Genomic DNA, 18,224 nt, shown 5'->3' with positions numbered 1-18,224 from the left:
TGGCATTTTTAAACACACAGTCTACAAACAACCTTTACCAAAAGATGTATTTTTAAATTGTGAGTTCAGAGACCCTAAACTCCTTTTTTCTATCTGCTCCCAAAGGGAATCTGCACTTTAATAATATTTAAAGACAGACCTCATATTGACCTATGAGAGAGATAGTCTTGCACAGTGAAAACCGAATTTGGCAGCATTTCACTGTTAGGACACATAAAACACATTAGTGTATGTCTTACCATACATTGCACCCTGCCCATGGGGCTACCTGGGGCCTACCTTAGGGGTGCCTTACATGTATGAAAGGGGAAGGTTTATGCCTGGCAAGTGGGTACACTTGCCAAGTTGAATTGGCATTTTAAAACTGAAGACACAGGCACTGCAGTGGCAGGTCTGAGCCCTGTTTACAGGACTACTCATGTGGGTGTGACAACTAGTGCTGCAGGCCCACTAGTAACATTCGATTTACGGGCCCTGGGCAATTCTAGTGCACTGTACTAGGGACTTAATAATAAATCAAATATGCCAATTATGGAAAGCCAATTACACATACATTTTGCATAGGAGCACTTGCACTTTAGAACTGGATAGAAGTGGTAAAGTGCCCAGAGTATCATAAACAGCACAGAGTCCAGCACACATTAACAAACTGGGAAACAGAGGCAAATAGTTAGGGGAGACCACGCCAAGGATGCCATGTCTAACCCGTGCTGAAATTGGGGAGCAACTACCCAACCTCATGGGAGTTCTCATCACTAAGGCGGAAGAATCTGGACAGGCCATCAGCACTGGCGTGTTCTGTGCCAGGGCGGTGTTCCACCGTAAAGTCCATCCCCTGTAGGAAAATGGACCACCTCAACAATTTTGGATTCTCACCCCTCATCTACATTAACCATCTATGGGGCCTGTGGTCGGTCTGAACCCGGAAGTGAGTCCCAAACAAGTAGGGTCTTAGCTTCTTCAGTGCCCAGACCACAGCAAAAGCGTCATGCTCCGCGGCATCTGTTTGCACAACAAACTCCTTTGAGTAGTCAGGTGCCTTCAGCACAGGTTCCGTACACATGGCAGCCTTCATGGCATCAAAAGCGGTCTGGCAAGCCTCTGATCAGATCACCTCACTTGGTTGTTTCTTGGAAGTCAACTCATTCATGGGGGCAACAATGGTGCCATATCCCTTGACAAACCTCCTGTAATAGCCAGTGAGGCCTTAAAAGGCCCTCACCTCAGTCTGGGTCTTGGGAGGCTCCCAAGCCGGAAAGGTGTCAATTGTGGGCTGTACGGGTGCCACCTGGCCACTCCCTACTACCTGGTGTCCCAAATACACCACTGAACCCTGCCCTATTTGACATTTTCTGGTATTTGGCAGCTCCCAACCGATCAATGAGCTCATCAGCTCAGGGGATGGGGTGCGCATCACTTTTAGTGACCACATTGAGACCCCGGTAGTCCACATAGAACCAGAGTTCTGGGGTAGCACTAGGAGCAGCAGCCTTTGGGACCAAGGCCACGGGGCTGGCCCAAGGGCTGCTAGAAAACTCAATAACCCCTAGGGTTAACATCTTAGACACCTCATCTTTGATGCTAGCCCTGACCTTATCAGTCACCCTGTAAACCTTCTGTTTAATAGGTGGACTGTCCCCAGTTTCCACATCATGTGTAAACAAGTGTGTGACCCCTGGGATCAAGGAGAACAGGGAGGCAAATTGACCCAATACCTGGTGACAGTTCCTCTGTTGTTCTGAGGTCAGGGAGGGGGAGAGGTTCACTGCCTCCACAGATCCATCCTTCCCTCCAGCAGACAGGAGGTCAGGAAGAGGCTCTCTCTCTTCCTCCACTCCATCATCTGTCGCTAGGAGCATGGACAATTCAGTCCGCTCAAAGTGTGGCTTGAAACGGTTCACATGCATGACTCTGAAGGGGTTCCTAGGAGTCCACAAGTCCACCAGGTAGGTGACTTCGCTCTTGCGCTCCACTCGACCCTGGAGCACCCCAGGCTTCACTGGGGCCATTACCCACATCTTTTGCCCAGGCTGAAACTCGACCAGAGTGGCATTTTGGTCATAACACTGTTTCATGTCTTCCTGGCTTGCTTCTAGGTTCTCTTGTGCAAGAGCTCTGAAGCAGCCAGTCTGTTTTCTGAAAGCCAGCAGGTAACTAAATACATCCTGGGAGGTTTACTGGGGGCTTTCTCTAAGCCCTCCTTCACGAGACTCAAAGGTCCCCTGACAGGGTGGCCATACAGTAACTCAAAAGGACTAAACCCAAGCCCTTTTGGAGGCACCTCCCTGTAGGCGAATAGAAGGCATGGCAAGAGGACGGCCCACTTCCGCCTCAAGGAATCTGACAGGCCCATGATTATGCCTTTTACGGTGTGGTTGAATCTTTCAACCAGACCATTGCTTTGGGGAGGAGGGATAAGGAGTGGAGAACTTATTATACCCCACAGTCCTGACACAGAGACTTCATATAAGTAAATATGAAGTTGGTACCCCTATCAGATACCACTTCCTTGGGGAACACCATGTGGGTAAAAAACAAAAAAAACAATCAACGCCCGACCCACCCCAGGGGAGGTGATTGACATCAGAGGAATGGCTTCTGGGTACCGGGTGGCATGTTCCACAAAGACCAGGATGAACCTGTTGCCCATTGCTGTCTTGGGATCCAGAGACCCCACAATGTCAATACCCACCCTTTCAAAGGAGGTACTAACCACTGGAAAAGGTTGGAGGGGAGCCTTGCATTTCCACCTACTCCTGTCACATGCCTGACAAGTCGGGCAAGACCTGCAATGAGCATCTTAGTGCCTGCGCATCAGGGGCCAGTAAAAGTGGGTGACAAGCCAGCCAAAGGTCTTGCCCTGCCCCACAAGTCCAGCTAAAGGCACATCATGAGCCAGACCCAGTACGAAGGCTCTTAAGCACTGGGGTACCACCAGCACACAGGCTGACCCAGGCTCTGCAACCTTAGGCTCACTATACAGAAGACAGTCCTCCCAATAAATCAGGGGAGATCCTGGCTGCTGCAAACCCTCAAGAGTAGGGCATACCTTCTGTGCCTCACAGAATGCCTCCCTGGTGGGTCCCCCTTCCTGCTTCTACTGTGACAGCTCAGGGACCTCCCCCAGCTCAGCCACCTGTTCCCCTGTAGGCTCTGGGGAATCACCATCAGGCTTTGCCTCCTCCCGGACTGTGGGAACTTCTGGGGCCAGTTTCCCATGCCCCTTGCCCTTCATCTTTTTGGTAGTCCCCTGGGCCACTGTTTCAGGCTCCAGGGGCTTCCGACCACCTTGACGGGCTGCCACTGACTGGGTGGATACACATAACCACCCAGGCAGACCCAACATCTTCAAGTGTGACCTGTGTTCCACCTCCTTCCAAGGGGAATTCCCCATGTCATTACCAAGCAAAGGACTCACAGCTACTTTCAAGGAAGCTGAGACCGACCCCCCCCATTCAAAGGGAACCTGTGCCACTCTGCACTGGGGCTCTCAGTTGTCCCCTGCAACTAACTGGTGAAGTACATGCGGATCTATCTGCTCTTCAGACACCATGTGACTCCTCACTGTAGTCACACTGGCTCCTGTGTCTCTCAGAGCCTCCACCTTCTGCCCATTAATGGTCACCCACTGCCTGTATTTTCTAGTGTTCTCAGGCATGATGGTTCTATGGACAATCTCACTGTACCCTAGTGAGAATAGAGTCATCTCAACTGGCTCCCACCCACCTGGAACCAACTCCTCCCCAAGCGCTACACTGGCCAAACCCTATGACTGAGCACCATTGGGTGCCATTGTACCCTTGGGACCTTTGGGATCCCCTCTCACATGACCCACTTGGTCACATGCATAACACTTGTTTGGGGGACCCCCTCCACAGGTTTTTTGTTGGAGAACCATGGTTTCTTCTCACTGGGGGGCTGGGAATCCTTACCCTGGGAGATAGATTGGGGCCCTTTAGAAAACTCCTCCTGTTTACCCTCACCCCCCCTTTCTTCTGAGATAGACCCTGCCCACCCTTGGTGTGGTCTCCCCCACACCTCTTCTGGACCCTAGTGTTCTCCCAACGGTTTGCTTCCCGTGCAAGCTTCCTGAGATCAGTCAGCTTGCTGTCAATTAGGTGGTGGCATAGCTCTGGAAAACATAAACTGTACAAGTACTTCCAAGCAATTAAATTGTAAAGCACCTGATACGTTGTCACCTTAATGCCCTTCTCCCAACCATCCAGTGACCTGCAAAAAGAATCAACACATTCCACCCATGGTTGGGATTCCTTCTTCTTATAGGGTCTAAACGTGTCCTTATACTGCTCAGGGGTGAGACCATACCTTGTGAATAAGGCGTCCTTCATGACAGAGTGAGTGAGCCCCTGAGAATCTCTTAAGTATGTCAGACTAACCCTCCCCTTTACCTCAAAGTGCTTCTAAAGGATTGTCCCCAATGAGCTAAAGGGACCAGATTCATTTGGAGAGCAGGCTCATACCCCTTGAACCACAAGAATATGCTATCCTCCCTTTTGTAATCTTTACAAGGCCTTTAGGAATGTGCACCCTCCTTTCAGGTTGCATGCCTTATTTTTCCACGCATCTCCTCCTCTGCGGTCTCCGTGCGTGGCCATTTTGACGCAAACCAGGTACTTTGTGCTAACAAGAGACAATTGTTGATTTCTAAGATTAAAGACTCTTTTTAAACTTTCAAAAGTGATATCTCAACTTGTGCTGATTGAATCTTTATCGTTTTGACCTTAATTAAACCAGATAAATAAATATCTTATATTTTTCTAAACCTGTGTGGTATATGTTTCTGGTGTTTTCACTGTGTTACTGTATGGTTTATTGCACACTTTACACATTGCCTTCTAGGTTAAGCCTGACTGCTCAGTGCCAAACTACCAGACGGTGGGTACAGGATAACTTGGATTGTGTGTGATTTACCCTGACTAGGATTGTAGTCCCTACTTGGACAAGGGTGTATACCCCTGTCAACTAGAGACCCCATTTCTAACACGCAGTATCACTCTGTTTGGTTTAGACTATTCGTAAGTGTATCAATAGTTGTAGAAGCTTTAAAAAAGTAAACATCGAAAATCAAGAAATGTATGTAGTTAAACCAAATTCAGAGATATAATTTCTACTTTAAAGGAAGCAAAATTAGAATATCAATATTTAAAGTACACTCATGTGCACTCCGTATGCAAAACATTACATATACAAATGATAAAGCACGTTTTTCCACACTTCACATTCTTGTAACGTACCTTACTTATAAACGCTACGCACTAACACTCACATGCACACACGTGTGCAAACAATCATACATTTGGGCACACAGTCGCAGCGTAATTCCCCCACCAATACTAGCATACAGGATATTTCATGTCTCCTATTACCGAGTGATCTTAAGGTCTTTAACCCAAAATAAGTGAGTGAGTTAGCTCCCTCCGTGGTCGTGAAAAAAATACCACACTACATTGCCTACTTGTATATATATTATGAACGACAGTTTTCAAGTTTTGGTTGGATTACCTATCTTTTCTAAGAATAATTTAAACGGTCGTTGGTTCTCTAAAATCTGGTAAACACGTTCTGTAAATAATGTACTCTAGTGCTTTAAATGGAAAAATAGAAGAGCAGGTACTCACTATTCAGTGTAAGCGTTTGGTCCTGAGAAGTACTGGTACTCTCCCATTAAATGTATTGCATCGGTTGTGAGAAGTGTAGGTACTCTGTCAAATTAAAGATTTGCCGGTACTTAGTACCGGACAGTACCTGCCCATTTAAATCTCTGTACCACACAAGTTTACTTTATACCGTCAGAGACAGGGAAAAGATTCCAGTAGAGGCGCCGTTCTACAGTGACATTCTATAAAGAATTTTGCAGGTTTATTTAAGGATCGATGCCTGGCAATATTCTATGAAAGCCCAGAGAGCGGAGCGCCTATGTATACGCAGACTATAATGTCACCGGGGAGAACATCGTTATTTATAAATTGCTTAGGATAGTTCTGGGTCACACTAAACAGTCTAACCTTGCAGAGGGCGTTACGCGCGCACACTCACCTGCTGAAGGCTGCTGCCTTATTGCGCTGCTCTTGACTCCTGGGAATGTGCGAGGTCTGGCAGCGATGCTCGTATTTCGCGTCATGCTGGCTGGGCTCCTGGTACTGTGCCCGTGACCTCTCACCCGATAAGAGGTGGGGTATGACCGCTCCAAACACACAAGTCCACACCGGAAAGGAGTACACCCGTGAGAGAATATTCCAAAATCATGCAAAAGTAAAGATGAGGCTGTTGCTGTCTTCCAAAACATGATATGAAAATAGACAAAAACACAGTCACCAGATAGATCCCCGTGCATGTCGCGCGGAGAGGCGGTAGCAGTGCTGCTTCTTTCCTACTAGAAGTGCTCACCGTCAATTTTCGTCTGCATGCCATTTGCCCTGAAACGTGCAGCACGGGTACAAGTGCTGGAAACAGAACTGTGACTTTGTGTGCATGCGTCTGAGTGGCTGGCTGCACAATAGTTTCTCTCTCATTGGTTCGAGCATCCCTAGATTTTCATCTGAAGTTATGAGGCTTTTGAGGAGTCCGCTGTTGAAAATCTTAACGCAAGTCATTGTATTTTCATCGACGGCAGATCTGTTTGTAAAATGATAATTTAATATGGGATCTCGAAAAATCCATACAACGCATGCAAACGAAAGAAATAATACAAAGCGCTCCACATATCCTCGAGGAAAAGTTGCGCGTGTCAGTGAGGCACTCCGTGACAACGTAGCTTGACTTAGGTGTTTCGCACACAGAACATACCAGTAACGCGTTTAGGAACACATCAATACATATATAATTGTATTTTTGATACCAATTACAGAGAGACAATTTAAAACAAGGAATCGGGTAGTGGTCAGTGCTGGTATTGGAACATACTTTCTACGGGAACCCATTAATTGGAGCGCAGGCTTTTGGTATTGGAACATATTTTCTACGGGAACCCATTAATTGGAGCGCAGGCGTGAAAAGCCAGTCTGACAGTCAATTTATACATTTATATATTTTTTAATCTGCCCTAAAGAAATTGGCAATAAATACACGTGCCAGTAAATGTGTTCTAGTTTACTTAATTGGTAAAAAATAATCTCCATTTTAAAATACCTTGCAGGGTGAAGACATATTCTACAGAGATCTTTGCCCAGCAATTTTCAAAGGATTATAATTTCGGTAAAATAACTCTGATGGTTAATGCAATCCAGGAAGAGTTCTGTGTTTTACCCATATACACATAATGTACGATAGAGGGTTAGTGTGCCTGCAGTAAAGCACTTGGTGTAACATGCACATTATAGATTTTTATTTTATGTAGATAGGTTAGTGTTTTAGTACTTTTTTCAAAGAGATCCTTTTTTTTACTTACAGTTCAAAGGAAGATGAAGAAGTTTATTGACAAGGTTAATTAAAACCATCACAATTCAAGCATACGTCTAATATAAATACTTAACAAACTCACTAGATAAATTAGAACCTCTTAAAACATGATTTGCTTATTTGAAACTAAATCATATCATGATGTTAAATTATACGTAATTAAAACCTGCTCTGCTAATTTCAAACTTGTTCTTAATCGGGATTTTCTTACTCCCATATTACAGCTGCACTGTTAGTTGCTAAAGTAAATTTCTGGGAGTATTCTTAAATAATTAACACTAAATCATACCTATAACTAATGTTTGGCTGAAGTTAACCGTTTAAAACTCTTCTAACACCAATTAATAAACCGTGCACTCTCAGCTTACTGGAGTTTATTCTCTAGTTCTTTTTGGGCCTCTACCGTAAATTTGGTCCCTCGACAAGAAAATGGGATTGAGAAACCGCTAAACCAGCTAATAATGGCCGGCCTACATGAGCGTATATTTAATGACCTGAATTCAAAAACAATTTCCTGAGGCCTAGCAAAGCCGGGCACAGGCAAAAAATGTGTGCAAATGATTCTAATCTGTATCCACACAGTCGGCAAAAGTGTGCCTATACTTGCTGTCTCCATGAAGGGACCATGTCTTTCCTTTCCATCAACCCGAATCGAAAAAGCATAAACTGATGTTTTATTGACTGGTTGAAGGATGCTGCTAGATATTCCTAAGGCCGTAAAGTTTTATATGATGTTAAAACAGTCCATGCATGCTGTCTTCTTGCCAGTTTATGTTTATCAGAAATTAGAGACTTCATTTTAGTGACAGCATTTGCCTTCTGATAAAACTCCCCTTTGCCCAGGTTCCGCTCCCAAGCATCTCGTAAGCCTGGCACATTTATTCAATTGTTTAACTGATGGCCCCTAATTGCCTTTATCGTTGTAACGCTGATGCTCCTCGATTTCAATCCAACACAGATTATTAATGGTATCCATCTCTGCTGCACGCATTCTCCAGCATTATTTGATGAAGGCACATATACTCTGATGTTCTTAGTTTTTTAAACCCAATTCTAAGTGGACCTGGGCTGGAGATGCTGGACTTGGAATCCGAAAAACTGATTTATAGGCCTTCGTCTGTACTCGTTTGAAAAAAACTGCCTCTTTCCCCAGCATAATTTCAGCTGCATAGGTGACGGTAGGCATTAGCCTTGCTGCCATGACCGAAAGTAGGTGAGTGTATGACGGGCAGTTACATTTTTGTTTTAATACTTTGAAGCCATAGGTCAATGAGTGGGCTTTGGCCTGAGCGACAGCAAGCTGTGATTTTAAAGAAAAGAGGCGATCCATAGTAAATCCCTAGTATTTATATGTAGGGGTGACCTCCACCCGGATTTCGTTTAAGTACCCTGAAACAGATTTAAACTTCTTATCAACCAGGCGGACAACCTTTGTTTCACTCAAATTCAGTTCCCGACCATGCTTTGTTATATATATGTGAAGTGCATCCATAATATGCTGTAATCCGACTGGTGTTTGGTTGAGTAAAACTATGTCGTCTGCATACTGTAACCATGCTATTCCTTTCCTGGTCAGTATTGGTGGATGACTATTTACGGTTGCGAGGGCCTTAGCTAGGTCTGCAAGATATAAATTGAACAGCGTGGGAGCTAGTATACACCCTTGTTTTAATCCTTTTGCTGTTTATAAACTGTTGGTAAGGTGGCCGCCCTCTCCCATTTTTACTTGCGCCCAAGTGCCCGTATACCGATCCATCATTGTATTAAGGAGGCTGCACGGTAAGCCCCAGCCTTTCAGTTTCTCCCATAGACGGAGTCTTGGTACACAATCAAAAGCTGCCTTTCGGTCAATAAAACACGCAAATAACCTTTTGTTTTTTAGTCTGGCTTTGTTTCCCAGCAGGGCCAGGGCAGCCAGGTTGGTGATAGCTCCCATGCCTGCTCTGAAGCCTGTCTGGCATTGTAGAATTAGATGTCTATCATAAATCCATTCCGCAAGTGTTGGACCTGGCTTTTTTGACAGGGTCATCCCCAAACTTTTTGCCTTCCTCCTTCTCTTTTTCTGACCTCATTTTTGCTGGTTTTTAGACTCTGCGCACTTTACCACTGCTAACCAGTGCTAAAGTGCATATGCTCTCTCTCTGTAAACATGGTAACTTTGGATCATACCTGATTGAACTATTTAATCTACTTATAAGTCCCCAGTCATGTGCACTCCATGTGCCTAGGGCATATAGATTAAATGCTACTAGTGGACCTGCAGCACGGATTGTGCCACCCACTTAAGTAGCCCCTTTTCCTTGTCTCAGGCCTACCATTGCTAGGCCTGTGTGTGCAGTTTCACTGCCACCTCGACTTGGCCTTTAAAAGTACTTGCCAAGCCTAGTACTCCCCTTTTTCTGCATATAAGTCACCCTTAATGTGTGCCCTGGGTATCCCCTAGAGCAGGGTGCTGTGTAGGTAAAAGACAGGACATGTACCTGTGTAGTTATATGTCCTGGTAGTGTAAAACTCCTAAATTCGTTTTTGCACTGCTGGGAGACCTGCTCCCTTCATAGGCTAACATTGGGGCTGCCCTCATACACTGTTGAAGTGGCAGCTGCTGATCTGAAAGGAGCAGGGAGGTCATATTTAGTATGGCCAGAATGGTAATACAAAATCCTACTGACTGGTGAAGTCGGATTTAATGTTACTATTCTAGACATGCCACTTTTAGAAAGTGAGCATTTCTTTGCACTTAAATCCTTCTGTGCCTTACAATCCACGTCTGGCTAGGTTTAGTTGACAGCTCCTTGTGCATTCACTCAGACACACCCCAAACACAGGGTACTCAGCCTCACTTGCATACATCTGCATTTTGAATGGGTCTTCCTGGGCTGGGAGGGTGGAGGGCCTGCCCTCACACAAAGGACTGCCACACCCCCTACTGGGACCCTGGCAGACAGGATTGAACTGAAAGGGGACCTGGTGCACTTCTTAGCCACTCTTTGAAGTCTCCCCCACTTCAAAGGCACATTTGGGTATAAAACAGGGCCTCTGCCCTACCTCATCAGACACTTGCTGGAGAAGAAACCGGAACCAGAAACTACATCCTGCCAAGAAGAACTGCCTGGCTGCTCAAAGGACTCACCTGTCTGCTTTCTACAAAGGACTGCTGTCTTGCTGTTGCCCTGCTGCCTTGCTGAACTCTTGTCTGGCTGGGAAAGTGCTCTCCAAGGGCTTGGATAGAGCTTGCCTCCTGTTCCTTGAAGTCTCAGGACCAAAAAGACTTCTTCCTTTCACTTAGACGCTCCGTGCGCCGAAAATTTCGACGCACAGCTTGTTTCGCGGCGAGAAAAACGCCGCACACCGACGCTGATCGACGCGACGCCCTCGGGACGATCGAGACTTCGACGCACAACCTCGCAAGGACAAAGCCGCTCGACTTTCCAGGAGAAATCGACGCGACGCCCACCGTGAGTGCGAAACTTTGACGCACGGCCTCGCAAGGACAACGCCGCCCGACTTCCAAGGAGAAATCGACGCGACGCCTGCCGTGAGACCAAACTTTCGACGCACGGCCTCGCAAGGACAACGCCGCCCGACTTCCAAGGAGAAATCGACGCGACGCCTACCGTGAGATCGAAACTTCGACGCGCAGCCCCGCAGAACGACACGCAGCCGGAAAACAAGCAGGAGAATCCACGCACAGACCCGGGACATCTGGTAATCCCCGCGATCCACAAAAAGAGACTGTCTGCGCGCCGGAAAACGACGCCCGACTTCCCCGCGTGGAAAAGACCGACGCAAGTCTGTGTGTGCTGAGGAGAAATCGACGCACACACCCCTTTTTCCACGCATCTCTTCTCCTGTGGCCCTCTGAGGAGATTTTCCACCAGAAACCAGGTACTTTGTGCTTGAAAGACACTGTATTGCATTCTAAAGACTTAAGACACTTTATATCACTTCCCTGTGATATTTCTACAATTTTCCATTGCAACTTTATTCTTCTTGACCTACAATTATCCTGATAAATATTATATATTTTTCTAAACACTGTGTGGTGTATTTTTGTGGTGCTATATGGTGGTATTGTATGACTTATTGCACAAATACTTTACACATTGCCTTCTAAGTTAAGCCTGACTGCTCGTGCCAAGCTACCAGAGGGTGGGCACAGGATAATCTTGGATAGTGTGTGACTTACCCTGACTAGAGTGAGGGCTTTTGCTTGGACAGGAGGTAACCTGACTGCCAACCAAAAACCCCATTTCTAACATTGGTGATCAGCGGTGAGGATAGGACTTGTATTTGTGCAGTGACATACAGTAGCTAAGTATTTCACTACATACCCACAGTTGAAGGTCAACTTGGTTTTTATCTCTTTTTGAAAATCCGTTTTTTCCTGACAATTTTCAAAAACTAAATCCTCACTCAACATGTCTCTGACTGGGTCTCAGACAGGGGACTTTGACCTAGTCCAGTTGGATACATACACGGTCAAACAACTAAGAGGATTCTGCAGGGCATTAAGGGTACCCACCCAAGGGGCCTCCAGAAAGGAGGACTTTCAAGTGGCGCTGAGGGCCTGGGCAGAAGCCCATTTAGAGGATGATGAGGAAGAGGAGCCAGAAAATGGCCCCTCAGAAGGATTTTCACTATCTATGGATGGTGTTACCACTGCAATTGTGCACCCTTCCAGACCAGGGAGCAGTGTCTCCATGCAAAGCCTGACCGCAGAGGAAAGGAGAGAGGAAAGGGAGTTCCAATTGCAAATGGCAAAACTGAAAATTGAGGCACAACAGGAGGAGAGGAGGGCAGAAAGAGAAGCCAAACAAGCTGAGGCTGAAAGAGCAGCCAAACAGATTGAAGCTGAAAGAACCGCCAAACAAGCAGAAGCTGAAAGAGCAGCCAAACAAGTGGAAGCTGAAAGAGCGTTGGCTGAAAAGAAACTATTGTTGGCTCATGAACTGAGTCTCAAGGAGCTGGAGATCAAGGCAAGACAGTCTGAATCCAGCAATAATGGTGGCAGCATACAGACAGGACCTGCTGGAGAAAAGAAGGTTCGTATACCCAAAAATGTGGTGCCCAGTTTTGTGGTGGGAGATGACATAGATAAATGGTTAGCTGCTTATGAAGTTGCACTAAGGGCTCATGAGGTTCCTGAAGGGCAATGGGGGGTAGCTATGTGGGGTTATGTGCCGCCATTGGGGAGGGACACACTTCTCACATTGGATCCACCGGATCAAAACACATACCCACTCCAGAAAGCCACTTTACTTGCCAAGTTTGGGCTGACCCCTGAGGGATACCGTCAGAGGTTCAGGGACAGCACCAAACAAACCACACAAACATGGGTAGATTTCTTTGATTTCTCTAGTAAGGCACTGAATGGATGGGTGCGGGGCAACAAAGTAACTGATTATAAAGGTTTATATGACTTGATTCTGAGAGAGCATATGCTTAATACTACTTTTACAGAGTTGCGCCAGCACTTAGTGGATAGTAAGCTGACTGATCCCAGGAAGCTTGCTGAGGAGGCGGACCTCTGGGCAAGCACCAGAGTGTCCAAAAAGGTATCTGGGAGTGACCCCGAGAAGGGTAGTTCCGGTTCCCCCCAACAAAGTGAGGGGGAGGTTAGAGATGACCCAGACGAGTTCCAGAGTAAGGGGGGAAGAAAGGGTTCCCATACCCCCTCTGAGAAACAGGGTGGGGGTTCTGGTGGGCAGTGGCCCAAAGCATCCCATTCCCAACCCCACTGCTTTGAGTGTTCCCAGATAGGACACAGGAAGGGGGACTCTGTCTGTCCAAAGAACTCACCCACTATTGGGACCTCTACAGGGGTGGCCAATGTGGCCTTAGGGGAATGTCGTCCCCAGGGGCAGGTCGTAGACCATGCCTCCATCTCCTCCAGTTGGGAGGTGGACTCAGAGGGTAAACTGGTGATCCCTGAGGGTGGGAGTCGTCACTTCCACCAGGTGGGAGTGAATGGGATCCCAGTCACCGCTCTGAGAGACACGGGGGCTAGTCTTACCATGATTGTGGAGAGACTAGTGTCACCAGAGCAGTACACCGGACAGGTGTGTAGAGTGACTCCAGCCATTGGGGAAGATTTCTTCCGCCCCATGGCCCGGGTGTCCATAGAATGGGGTGGGGAGGTGACCCAGAGGCGGGTCATAGTTAGTCCCCAGCTGCCCATTGACTGCATTCTGGGGAATGAGTTTCCCTTAGTGTCAGGAGAGCTGAGAGGGCCGACCCCCAAGGGTGCCCTAACAGTTCAGATATCTGGCGGTACCACTCCCCAGAGGAGGGTATGGAAGCCCAGATGGGGAGGCACGGGGAAAAAGGACTCACCCCTGTCCTCTGTTCAGCCTCAGAGTACAGACCCTGGGCTGAGGGACCAGTATCAGGGACCCACCCCTGACCTGGTGAGAGTGGAGAAGGGGTGCCAGACCCCTGGGGTTACTACCCCCCATTCTGGGATGCTACAGGAATCCCTTGGGAGCTCCCTACCAGCCCCCCAGCTGGAGGAGAAGCTCAGCCAACGGCCTCCCTCCGGGTCTCCACCTAGCAGTGGATGGTCAGGGGTCTGGCTCATGACACTGACAGCTGTCAGTGGCATCTATTGGTTTCTGTCCTTGTGGGCAGAGTTTTCCCTGGGTTGGGGACAGAAGTCAGACCCAAGGAATGGAATGGGCCACATCACGTTGTTGGCCATGGTGATACTGTCTGCATACTGGGATACATCTGTAAGCAAATTAAAGTTAGGAGCTGTACAGATGGGGTCCTCAGGTGATGAGAAGGGTTCCCCATGGGCCAGATCAGTGGCCCCAGAGAGTATAGACAAAGAAGCCTCACTGAGTTCGGAAAGGCGTAGAACTGGCGAGTGCCCCTGCAGTAGTGGGCCATTGTCCATGTTCTATCGCCTTAAGCAGGGAAGTCCATCAGAGTGTTGATTAGTCTACCCTGGCTTTAGGCTGGGAGGGGGTCATGTTGGACCTGGCTTTTTTGACAGGGTCATCCCCAAACTTTTTGCCTTCCTCCTTCTCTTTTTCTGACCTCATTTTTGCTGGTTTTTAGACTCTGCGCACTTTACCACTGCTAACCAGTGCTAAAGTGCATATGCTCTCTCTCTGTAAACATGGTAACTTTGGATCATACCTGATTGAACTATTTAATCTACTTATAAGTCCCCAGTCATGTGCACTCCATGTGCCTAGGGCATATAGATTAAATGCTACTAGTGGACCTGCAGCACGGATTGTGCCACCCACTTAAGTAGCCCCTTTTCCTTGTCTCAGGCCTACCATTGCTAGGCCTGTGTGTGCAGTTTCACTGCCACCTCGACTTGGCCTTTAAAAGTACTTGCCAAGCCTAGTACTCCCCTTTTTCTGCATATAAGTCACCCTTAATGTGTGCCCTGGGTATCCCCTAGAGCAGGGTGCTGTGTAGGTAAAAGACAGGACATGTACCTGTGTAGTTATATGTCCTGGTAGTGTAAAACTCCTAAATTCGTTTTTGCACTGCTGGGAGACCTGCTCCCTTCATAGGCTAACATTGGGGCTGCCCTCATACACTGTTGAAGTGGCAGCTGCTGATCTGAAAGGAGCAGGGAGGTCATATTTAGTATGGCCAGATTGGTAATACAAAATCCTACTGACTGGTGAAGTCGGATTTAATGTTACTATTCTAGACATGCCACTTTTAGAAAGTGAGCATTTCTTTGCACTTAAATCCTTCTGTGCCTTACAATCCACGTCTGGCTAGGTTTAGTTGACAGCTCCTTGTGCATTCACTCAGACACACCCCAAACACAGGGTACTCAGCCTCACTTGCATACATCTGCATTTTGAATGGGTCTTCCTGGGCTTGGAGGGTGGAGGGCCTGCCCTCACACAAAGGACTGCCACACCCCCTACTGGGACCCTGGCAGACAGGATTGAACTGAAAGGGGACCTGGTGCACTTCTTAGCCACTCTTTGAAGTCTCCCCCACTTCAAAGGCACATTTGGGTATAAAACAGGGCCTCTGCCCTACCTCATCAGACACTTGCTGGAGAAGAAACCGGAACCAGAAACTACATCCTGCCAAGAAGAACTGCCTGGCTGCTCAAAGGACTCACCTGTCTGCTTTCTACAAAGGACTGCTGTCTTGCTGTTGCCCTGCTGCCTTGCTGAACTCTTGTCTGGCTGTGAAAGTGCTCTCCAAGGGCTTGGATAGAGCTTGCCTCCTGTTCCTTGAAGTCTCAGGACCAAAAAGACTTCTTCCTTTCACTTAGACGCTCCGTGCGCCGAAAATTTCGACGCACAGCTTGTTTCGCGGCGAGAAAAACGCCGCACACCGACGCTGATCGACGCGACCCCCTCGGGACGATCGAGACTTCGACGCACAACCTCGCAAGGACAAAGCCGCTCGACTTTCCAGGAGAAATCGACGCGACGCCCACCGTGAGTGCGAAACTTTGACGCACGGCCTCGCAAGGACAACGCCGCCCGACTTCCAAGGAGAAATCGACGCGACGCCTGCCGTGAGACCAAACTTTCGACGCACGGCCTCGCAAGGACAACGCCGCCCGACTTCCAAGGAGAAATCGACGCGACGCCTACCGTGAGATCGAAACTTCGACGCGCAGCCCCGCAGAACGACGCGCAGCCGGAAAACAAGCAGGAGAATCCACGCACAGACCCGGGACATCTGGTAATCCCCGCGATCCACAAAAAGAGACTGTCTGCGCGCCGGAAAATGACGCCCGACTTCCCCGCGTGGAAAAGACCGACGCAAGTCTGTGTGTGCTGAGGAGAAATCGACGCACACACCCCTTTTTCCACGCATCTCTTCTCCTGTGGCCCTCTGAGGAGATTTTCCACCAGAAACCAGGTACTTTGTGCTTGAAAGACACTGTATTGCATTCTAAAGACTTAAGACACTTTATATCACTTCCCTGTGATATTTCTACAATTTTCCATTGCAACTTTATTCTTCTTGACCTACAATTATCCTGATAAATATTATATATTTTTCTAAACACTGTGTGGTGTATTTTTGTGGTGCTATATGGTGGTATTGTATGACTTATTGCACAAATACTTTACACATTGCCTTCTAAGTTAAGCCTGACTGCTCGTGCCAAGCTACCAGAGGGTGGGCACAGGATAATCTTGGATAGTGTGTGACTTACCCTGACTAGAGTGAGGGCTTTTGCTTGGACAGGAGGTAACCTGACTGCCAACCAAAAACCCCATTTCTAACATGTTGCAGTAGACAGGCTGCATAGAGTTTTGCTTTTACATCTATCAGGGCTATTAGCCTATAATTTGAGGGAGTTGCCAGATTTCCTGTTTTGTATATTGGATCAATAATGCTACCTTTCCATGCTTCTAGTAGCCTTGTGGTGCCCTGGAGGTCATTAAAAAGCAGCGCCAGATAGTGAGCCCAGTATGAGGGGTCCCCTCTGAAAAAGTTATTTGGAATATAGTTTTGGCCAGCTGCCCCTTCCAGTTTTAGTTTCTTAGAAAGACTAGTCAGCTTTTCGATATCTGTATTCATTAGCGCATATTTTTGTTCGTTGTTCGTTTGTTCGTTATCAGATAGAGATAGATCAGTCTGCGTTGTCACTTTGAAGCCAAAGTTTGTCTTACCTAAGTTACCAGCTGCCTGAATGGCCTCCTCCTTCTCGTGGTGCTCTGAAAGTGAGAACATTATTTGTACGTGGGCTTCCTATGTAGCTACATCAATACCTGCGTTCATGTGTTGATTTTTTCCCTGATTTAATCCGTTTATCAGTTCCCAGAACTTTTTGTTATTTTTCTGTTTGTTAGACATGAGTAGCTTGGTCCACAAGTCCTCATGGTATCTCTGTTTTGCCATCCAGCAATTTTTCTTGTATTTGGCTCTTAGTTCAGATAGCCTTGTGTCATCAGATTTCCTGTCCCGATTATATTTTTATTTTTATTTTGATAGTACCCAAGAAAGCATATATATAAAATTCGTCAGAGATCACAATATGCATATCAAAGAACATTTAGTCACATATGGAATGCCATCATAGAATCATTACTTATTGGCGAGCCATTTAGCCAAGGTTCGCTCATACAGGGCCTGTTCCAGCTGATATACTGCGAGGAGGCGATCTAACCAAATTTGATATGTAGGGGGCATTTGATCAAGCCATACAGAAGCAATACTCAATCGATATACTGACAAAACCATAAACAGAAATTTACTAACAGTTGGCTCCCTTTGCTCTGAGACCCCTAACATAACCATCCCCGGTGATAGCTCAACTTCTAATCCAGCAACATCTTTGATAAACTGTTCCACTTTCCCTCGAAGGTTCACTAATTTTGTGTAGGTGGCAAACATATGAATTTATATCCACTCTGTGTAACTGGCATCTTGGGCAATACACTCCTTGTTCCCGACCCCATTGTGCTAATTTCCCGGGCGTAATGTACAGGTCGAATATTGTTTTATATTGTTGTGCCTGAAGAGATGCAGCGATCAAAGAGGTCCGACCTAACTCAAGAGATTCGTAAAAAGCCCCCTCTTCCACATTCAACTTAGCACTCCATTTTTGACTATGCTTTGCCAAATCATTGGGTAGGTTATTAGTCAGTTCTGCATATATTGCTCGTATCGTACTCTTATCAGATGAAATCATCATTTCTACTAAGGAGTTCTTAACAAACCCTGCTGGACCACCAGTTTTCCAAAAGATGAAGTCCCTTACCTGCAAATATTTGAAAAAGCTTGTTTGGGCAAGTCCAAATTTCCGATGAAGGCTTCCAAATGTGGTGATTATGAAGTCCTCAATAAAATCACCTAAC

This window comes from Pleurodeles waltl, chromosome 12 (assembly GCF_031143425.1).
Source record: "Pleurodeles waltl isolate 20211129_DDA chromosome 12, aPleWal1.hap1.20221129, whole genome shotgun sequence".
NCBI classification, from domain to species: Eukaryota; Metazoa; Chordata; class Amphibia; order Caudata; family Salamandridae; genus Pleurodeles; species Pleurodeles waltl.
Note: the sequence above shows the minus strand (reverse complement) of the source record.